Raw genomic sequence first — 8,896 nt, 5'->3', positions numbered from 1 at the left:
ATTTTTGGGAAGAATTCGTAGAGAATTGGTATTCTTTAAATGTTTGTAGAATTCATCAGTGAAGTCATCTGGTCCTAGGCTTTTCTTTGTGGGAACTTTTAAAAATTACTAACTCAATGTCTTTACTTGTTATAGGTCTGTTTAGATTTCTATTTCTGTTTGAGTCAGCTTTAATAGTTTACATCTTTCTAGAGATGTATCCATTTTGTCTATCTAATTGGCTGGTGTACCATTATTCATTGTATTCCTTTATAAAGCCTTTAATTTCTGTGATGTAGGTAATGATGTCCTCTCTTTTATTCTTGACTCTGGTAATTTGTCTTCCCTCTTTTATTCTTGACTATCTGGATAAAGATTTGTCAATGTTGTCAAAATTTTCCAAGAATCAAGTTTTGGGACATCAGTTTTCTGTAATGGTTTCTTATTCTCTATCCAATTTGTTGTCACTCTAATCTTTATTGTTTTCTCCTTGGTAAATATACTATTAAATGTTTCCATAATGTGTTATAAATTACATTCCAATTTTTCTGACCATCTTTGGGCTTTAGGTTTTCTCTTCCTCCATCTTCCCCCATTATATATGATATCTGAGTTACCATCGCTGTGTAAGCATTTCTCTGTTTCAAATTCTTATATAGGTTAATAGAGGAGAAATGGCTTTGGAGGGACACGCTGGTCCTTTAATTTACCCAGCTATTTGACACTGAACAAGTTACTCAAGTTTAGGTTTCTTCATCTGTAATGTAGGGATGTTAATCCTTTCTTGGTACCTAAGTAATGTTACTAGGTTTCTATTATTGAAATACCTAGGGCAGAGGATGTGAGCATTTCTAAAAAAACCTTGATGCATAAAGGAATATTTTTATTAGTCCTTCTTATATGAAATAAGAAAAGGAAATATAGATATGGAAGGAGTCACTTCCAAAGTTCCAAGATAAGTATTTGAGGGATGGGATGGTCTTTTCTATGTGTCAACTTCGCTGGACTACAGTCCCCAATTATTCAGTCAAATACGGATCTAAATGTTGCTGTGAAGGTATTTTGTAGACATGATGAAAGTCCTTCACCAGTTAACTTTAAGTAAGGGAGATTATCCTAGATAATCAATTGGTTCAATCCGTTGAAAAGTCTTAAAAACAGAGCTGACTCTTTCCTGGAGAATAAGAAATGCACCCGAGTGTTCCGGCTGACCTTCCCTGAGGGTCTGCCCTGTGGATTTCAGCCTTGCCTAGTCAGCCCCCACAATCGCATAGGCCAGTTCTTTGCACTAAATCTCTTAATAGATATCTCCTTCTCCCCTCCTCCTCTGATTGACCCCTGACTCTTACAAGGAGGGCCACATGTAATGAAAGCAAGAAAAGCTAAAAATTCTAAACCTCGTGACCCTACATTTATTAAGACTGGAGCCTAATTTATTTAAAATTTATTGAGTGGCTGCTACCTAATGTTTATTGGTCTAGTTGCTGGGACTATAGGAATGAACAAAATGGGGAAAGTTCCTGTCTTCGTGGAGGTTACGTAGCAACAGTAACAATACTGACCACCTGAAACTACAGACACATGTGGGGGATAAAAAGGGAACTGTACCTTCTCTCTTGGACCTTGTAATTAGCCTGTGAGTATTTGAATTGGTATGAAGGAGGGTAGAACTGAGCATGAATTTTAATTATAGGAACACATAATTTCTTTTTCTTTTTTAATATTTTATTTATTTATTTATTTATTTATTTATTTATTTATTTAATTTCCGGCTGTGTCCAGTCTTAGTTGCAGCGAGTGGGCTTTCTAGTTGTGCTCTGGAGCCCGAGCGAGTGGGAAGTTGCTGTATAACAAAGGGAGTTCAACTCGAGGATGGATGATGCCTTAGAGGACTGGGACGGGGAGGGTGGGGGGGAGTCGAGGGAGGGAGGGAATACGGGGATATGTGTATAAATACAGATGATTGAACTTGGTGTACCTGAAAAAATAAATAAATAAATAAATAAAATCGAAAAAAATAAATTAAAAAAAAAAGAAAAAAAAAGGCACATGGGATCTTAGTTCCCTGACCAGGGATGGAACGTGCGTCCCCTGCATTGGAAGGAGGATTCTTAACCACTGGACCACCTGGAACACATAATTTCTGTTTTCTTTCTTTTTTTTTAAAAAATAAATTTATTTATTTATTACTGGCTGCACTGGGTCTTCGTTGCTGTGCGCGTGCTTTCTCTAGTTGCAGTGAACGGAGGCTACTCTTCGCTGTGGTGCACGGGCTTCTTGTTACAGGGGCTTCTCTTGTTGCGGAGCACAGGCTCTAGGTGCTCGGGTGTCAGTAGTTGGAGCATGTGCGCTCAATAGCTGTGGCTCACGGGCTTTGTTGCTCCGCAGCATGTGGGATCTTCCTGGACCAGGGATCGAACCCGTGTCCCCTGCATTGGCAGGTGGATTCTTAGCCACTGCCACCAGGGAAGTCCCATGGAGGTATATTTTGGATCGACTTACTTTTGAAATGTTTCTGAAAGAAATTCTTTGGTAATGGGGCTTCCATACAGTAGCTCAATCAGTATTGCCTTAATTTGCCAATTTTGGTGAGGCATTTTTTTTCCTTTGAGAAAAACAAAACAAAACAGGAAGAGCAAATGGGTTCTTTTTCTTTATTATTAGAAAGAAGCAGCTGTCCTCAGCAAACAGATGATAACAAACAGCCTCCTGGTGACCTTGAGATGTGGACCTGTAGTTTACAGTGGAATGGACATCCATCGACCTGCACGAGGCAGTCATACCCACCCACTGACCTACAATTCTTTTACCTTCATCCAGCAATTCTCTTATGTTGCCAGGAGCCTAAAGGAAGTGATCACCTGTAGCTGGGCTTATTCCTCGTTTGCGCTAGAAGCCAGAACTGCCAGCTCTGAAAATAGGTCGTAAGTGACTAGCAGTCCCTGAGAGGCTCACAGGAAGTAGCTGCAAAGGTCAGGGGAAGTTTTTAACAACCATCCAAGAGGCCAGTGAACGATAGGCTTTCAGGAGTTTCTCTGCTTGGCATCTGAAACAGCCATGTGGAGGAGCTGCCTCAGAGACAGAACGGCAGGTGTGGAGATGTGAGCTGGATGCCTGAGCCCCATAAAGGAGGTGCTCTCGCTCTGTTGTACGAAAAGCCCATGACTATATACGTAGGGGAGTCATCCTGCAGGATCACGAAGGGTTTGTGGCATTAAGTTCAGAAACCCAGCACGACAGCCCCAAGTCAAGGCTGCGATGGACAATCTCTGAATTAATTCCAACGCTGAGATGTTGGGACCCCACGATGTCAGATATATGCTTCTATTAATACTTGTTTTCATGGATTGTTTGTTACTGAAGTTTACACAACGTGTTTCACTGACAAAATTGTTATAGTACAAATGTCAGGGTACAGTTACAATCTCGACATTATTTTTCACTTGTCTTATTGGACAGAATACAATTTCAGGACCAACTTGAACCCGGGAACTACTAGGCTCTTAATAATAACCATCATCTCTCCCCATACACACAGGCAGGATACCATAGAGCAGAGATCAGCCAACTTTTTCTGTAAAGGGCCAGATATTATAAATATTTTGGGCTCTGTGGGTCATATGGTCTCCGCTGTTGTCACACAAAGACAGCCATAGGCGATATGTAAATCAATGAGCATGGCTGTGTTCCAATAAAAGTCTATAAAATCAGGCAGCTGGCTTTGTTTTGAGGCTCTAAAGGGTAAAAGCACAGACTTTGGAGTCAGGTTCAAATCCTGGCACTATTACTTGCTAGCTGTGTGACCTTGGAGAACTTAGTTAACTTCTATGAGCTTTGGTCTTTTCACATCTCTAAATTAATAACAGCACTTACCCCACAGTGTTGTTATAAAGATTAAATAAGTAATCTTAAACAGCGCCTAGCAGATAGTAAGTGCTACCTGAGTGTTTGTTAGATAATCAACCATTCTGTGAAGTAGGTAATACTATTCCTATTAAATTGAAATTTGAAGAAATAAATACGTTATTTCTAAGAAGGCTAAGACTGGAACGTAGTTTTCCCATCTCCAGTACAATTGCTCTTTTCTCATCAGGGGTGAAATCATTGTTTCTAAACACAGGGAAATTCCTGGGAACAGCCTAAGGGGAGCAGGCCTTGCCCCTAAAACCATCATTTAAAGAGCTGCTTGTATTTCTCCTCTCCCCATCCAACAAGGAGGCCCTACAAGCAGTAGTGTGCTGGAGCTGATTTGTGCTGGCTCATTAGACCAGATTGCTAAATTTTCAGGAATTGTGTGAGCTGCGCGAACTGTTGGTAGCTTGAAAATGGCCATGGTGGGAGTATTTACACCGCGGCATTGGCAGGTGCTACAAATCAGGGCTTTTTTCCTCCAGGGAGACTGGTTCCCTAGCACATGACTGGCTACATGCCAGCAGTGAGCACTCTCCCAGGCAGGGGTCCTATGATCTAAACAGTGAGTTGGTGAGCAATAGTCAGTGGCATGTGACACCCCCTCCCCCCCCCCCCCATATCCTAGGACATCATGGACTGGGAAGAATGCTGATCCCTGGCTTTCTGTCTCGCGGCGGGAACAGAAAAGATTACAAGCTTTGCTTAGCAACAGAAGCCAGTCAGTGGTGGCCACTGGACTCTGATTTCTAAACATCTGACTCACAGCTCCCCTCCTTTTCCTGTCCACACACACACACACATACACACACACACACACACAGATGCCTTGTGGTTCAAGCTATATAGGGATAAAATTACTTAGGAGGAGGTAAAGGAGAGAGAGCTTGTTAGGCAAACATCACAAAGTACTTTTAGTGGTCACTTTTAGTAGGAAAAGCAGTGAGTGCTGTGGCTTTTTTTTTATTTTTTATTTTTAGTCTTTTCTAAGGCGAAGTCTTCCTGAACACTGTCCTCTAAACTTTTGTGGGAGCAGCAGAAGAAATACAAAAGAGGGCTGGAGTCAATCAGAAGGACAGTAAGACAAATCACTTCTTATGAGGTTGTGAACCTCGTTTTTCTTCTCTGTAAAATGGGAAGCTTAATCATTCCACTGTTAGTTTGACATAGCGGTTGTGAAAATCAATGATAATTTGTTATTCGTTTCCTCAGCATGCTTATTACTGAATACCACCATGAGCCAGGTCACCCGCTAGGGAGTGAGGATCCAGAGATGGGCGAGGAGGGTCCCTGCTCATGAGAAAGTCAGAGTCTGGGTGCTTAAACAGATAATCCAAAGACTTTGGATCCTAGAGGCTGAATCCCTATAGCTTCATTTGGTCGTACTGATGAAAAGTTTGACCCTGGAGCCAAGTTGCCTGTGTTGCATCCTGGTTATGTGTGTTTTATTAGCTCTGTGACTTTTTTTTTTTTTTTTTTAGCTCTGTGACTTTGAGTGAGTTATTTAGTATCTTTCCCTACTCTGTAAAAGGGAATTTTAAGCTCTCCTCAGTTTCATCTCTAAACGTTAAGATGATAATAGTACCTATTTCCTGGATTAGTCCAAAGATTAAATGAGACAATACACGTAAAGCTTCCTCAGTTTCTTCACCTACAAAGAAATTACAGATAATAGTAACTACTGCTGCTTTTAGTATTGGCATTGTGGTAATGATCAAATAACACATGGAAGTACTCAGAACTGTAGAAACAAAAACGCAAATATAACATAGACTAATGGAAGACACAGGCACTAAACAGGTACTTGTTCAAGGCTGTAAATGCAGTAAAAAGATGCACAGAATAGGGATGTTTAGTCTGAGAGTCAGGAAAGGCATTTAACAGAGATGATGTTTGGGATTGTAAATTCATTCATTCATTCATTCAACAATAAACATTTGAGAGTCTACCATATGCCAGGCTTCATCTAGTGCTTGATATATAGTGACAAACCAAACTGACTTGGTCTTTGCCAGTAGCATCACCAAGAGATGGCTTCTGAGGAGGGCAGGGGAAATGCTTTCCATGTCCCCTCCCCTTAATTCCAAAAATCCTTTCCCCATTTACAAACATGGACAACTGATACTTTTTCAGTCTCACATAAAGTGCCATGCAAGCACAGCCTCAAGACAAACCCTCATTTCCTCTTCCAAAAAGACTACCACTTTTAAGCCCCTTCTAGAAAAATTCTGGTGTTGTAATTAGTCCTCATCTTCACAGAATTGAAATCTGGTGGGAGAGACAGGTGTTAAATATGTATATAAACTCACAGGTAATTAAAGCTGTGGCAATGGTTATAAAGAAAATGGAGGCCATCAGAAAACAAAGGAAAGAATGAATAGCCAGGGAAGGCCTTTTTCAAGAACCACGGTACAAGTATTCAAGCCAAGAGCTGAACTTGTAAGAGTTAGCAGGCAAGGAAACAAGGGAAAGAGAGAAGGAAAAGGTTGTGCAAAGGCCCTGGGGCAGGAAAGGGTGTGGCATGTTTGAAGAACCAAAAGAAGGCTTACTGTGGTTGGAATGAGGTGAGGTAGGGAAGGATCTAGGGTGGGAGGAAGGTGAGGGTGCCAGTGAAGGCGGAGTGATGGGCAGGCCACATCTAACCCTGGACTTTGTAGGTCAAAGAAGCTCACATTTTATTCTCAGTGAAATGGGAAGCAACTGAAAACGTTTATCAGAAGCTATGCTTGGAGTCACACACAATAATACACTCTGGCTGCTGTGTAGAATGGATTGGAAGGTGGTAACCATGAGACTGGGGAAATCAGTTGGGGGCTAAGGTAAGTAGTTCCAGGTGAGAGAGGAGGTTGAGAGGTGGCTAGGATTATTCCAGTGGAAGTAGAGGTGGAGAGATGTGGAAGGATGTGAAGTGGATTTGATATTGGATTGGAAAGAATGACACCCAGGTTTCTGGCTTGAACAGCTAGGTGGACGACAGTGTCTTTCGCTAAGGACGAGAAAGCCTGAGAATGTAGCTGGTTTGGGAGAGAAGGGCACGAGCTGAGTTTTGGGGAAGTGAATTTATGAGGTACCAGTCAGACATCATGTGAAGACGATATGCATGTATGGCTTAGGGACTCGAGACGTGGGCTGCAGGTGTATATCACGGCTGTGAGTTATTAACGTACATACAGATGCTAGCTACAGCCATGGTGTTTGAGGTCACCGGGGGAGTGAATGTGGATCAGGGATCTTATCCTTTTTTGAGGTTCCAGATGCCTTTGAAAAGCTGATAGAAGCTGTACTTCTTCCTTTAAAGTATTTGCATTCAAGTTTAAGGAACTTATAGACACTCTGAAGCCCATCCACAACTCCTGTAACGTCCATAGGTGACAAATGGAAAAAAACAAACAAAACCCAAGCAATAAGACTTGTGTATACAGAAAACGGGCCCTGGATTGAGCCGTGGGGAGGAGCACCATTTAGAGGTGAGACAGAGGGAGTATCCACAAGAGTCTGAGATGACGTAGACAAAGAGGGAGGAGGCATTCCAAAACAGACTTATTGAAACTGAGAGAAAAGTGTTTTAAGAATGGGAGATAAACGTTGCTGACAGTGCTGAGAGATAAGGACTGAGAAGTATCCGCTGGAGTTGGAAACAGCAGTGACCTTTGGGAGGCCCGGGATTGCTAGAGCTCTCAGAAGGAGGAATTGCCTGTGCTTCTGCAGAAACAGTGAGGGAGAGATACTGGATGCAGATGTGGGTTGATGTGTAGACTCATAGGTGTTTCCTCTTGGTGGTCTGCATTTTTTCAGCGAGCTAGAAGGTAAGGTGATGGCGAGGGGGAAGACAATTGAGAACAAGGGTGGAAAGTGAAGTTAGAGCTTACTAAGAGGACTGTTACCTATTCGGGGTTGTGATGAGGGGTTGGGTCTTAAAGAGTAAGTAGGATCAGAGGAGGGAAGAGCTGGGCTCAGCACGAACAGAGGTCCGGGCCCAGGATCATCGCGGGCCAAGAACCAGCCAGGCTCTGAGAACGTCTCCAGGCTTGTTCCACTCCTTTCCTCTTCCTCCTGGGCTTCCCCTTTTCTGGCTTGTCTTTCCCCTCAGCCTATAAACATGCTCAAGCCTTTCCCAGTGACTCAGTAACTCCTCTCATCAGTGTCCAAATTCTCTTCTTTCCATACCCAAAACATTTGTAACAGGAAACATTTTGAAATATTCAATTGCTCTTGTCTTGCCTATAGTTTTCCCTTGCTTGGTTGTGTGTTGCCTTACTTTGGGGATGTTGGCTAATTCTTGAAGTCTGGAGCTCTGCGTGGTCTTTTAAAAGCCTGGGTGTGTTGATCAGTTCATGCTGGGTTCCTTGGAGAAACAAGTAATAGCCAGAAGCCAGGGGAATCCTGGCAGGATTTTAGATAGGTGTACATTTTACACAGTTCACTCTGGAGGCTGGGTGGAGGATGAATTTGTCTGAAGGAGACTGTTAGGAGGCTGCTGTGATACTTCAGGCTGGAGACGATGGCTGGAACTTTTGCCAGTGGGAATGGAGGTAGAGATTTGAGGGTTATTAAGGAGGTGAAATAGAAATGACTGGCTGATTGGATAAGGCAAGGGGCTGAATCAAGGATGACTCACACTCATTCCCAACTTTTAAATTCTGATGGCTGTGGATGGTGGTGCCAACAGCTGAGGGAGGGGCTGCTATGAAGACAGAGGATGAGTTGAGTTTTGGACAAGCTGAGTTTGGGGTGTTCCTGTGATATCCAGGTAGAGCTGCCTGGCAGGCAGTTGGATATTTGAGTCTAACTTTTGTGGAAGAGGTCTGGGCTGGTGACCACTGATTTGGTAATTGAAACTGTAAGGACGGAGTGGAATGAGAAGAGCTGTGGGCTTGGAGTGAAGTGTTGCATATAAGATGCAGACTCACAATTGGTGGCACTTAAGGTGCCACCCAAGGAGGCAGAGGCCTTATTTACTGAGATGTGAGAATTGGAAGAGTATACTCTTCTGGAAACCAAGGCAGTA

The sequence above is a fragment of the Hippopotamus amphibius genome, chromosome 6, assembly GCF_030028045.1.
Source record: "Hippopotamus amphibius kiboko isolate mHipAmp2 chromosome 6, mHipAmp2.hap2, whole genome shotgun sequence".
In the NCBI taxonomy this organism is placed as follows: Eukaryota; Metazoa; Chordata; class Mammalia; order Artiodactyla; family Hippopotamidae; genus Hippopotamus; species Hippopotamus amphibius.
The sequence above is the reverse complement of the archived record's forward strand: the minus strand, read 5'-3'. Positions refer to the sequence as shown.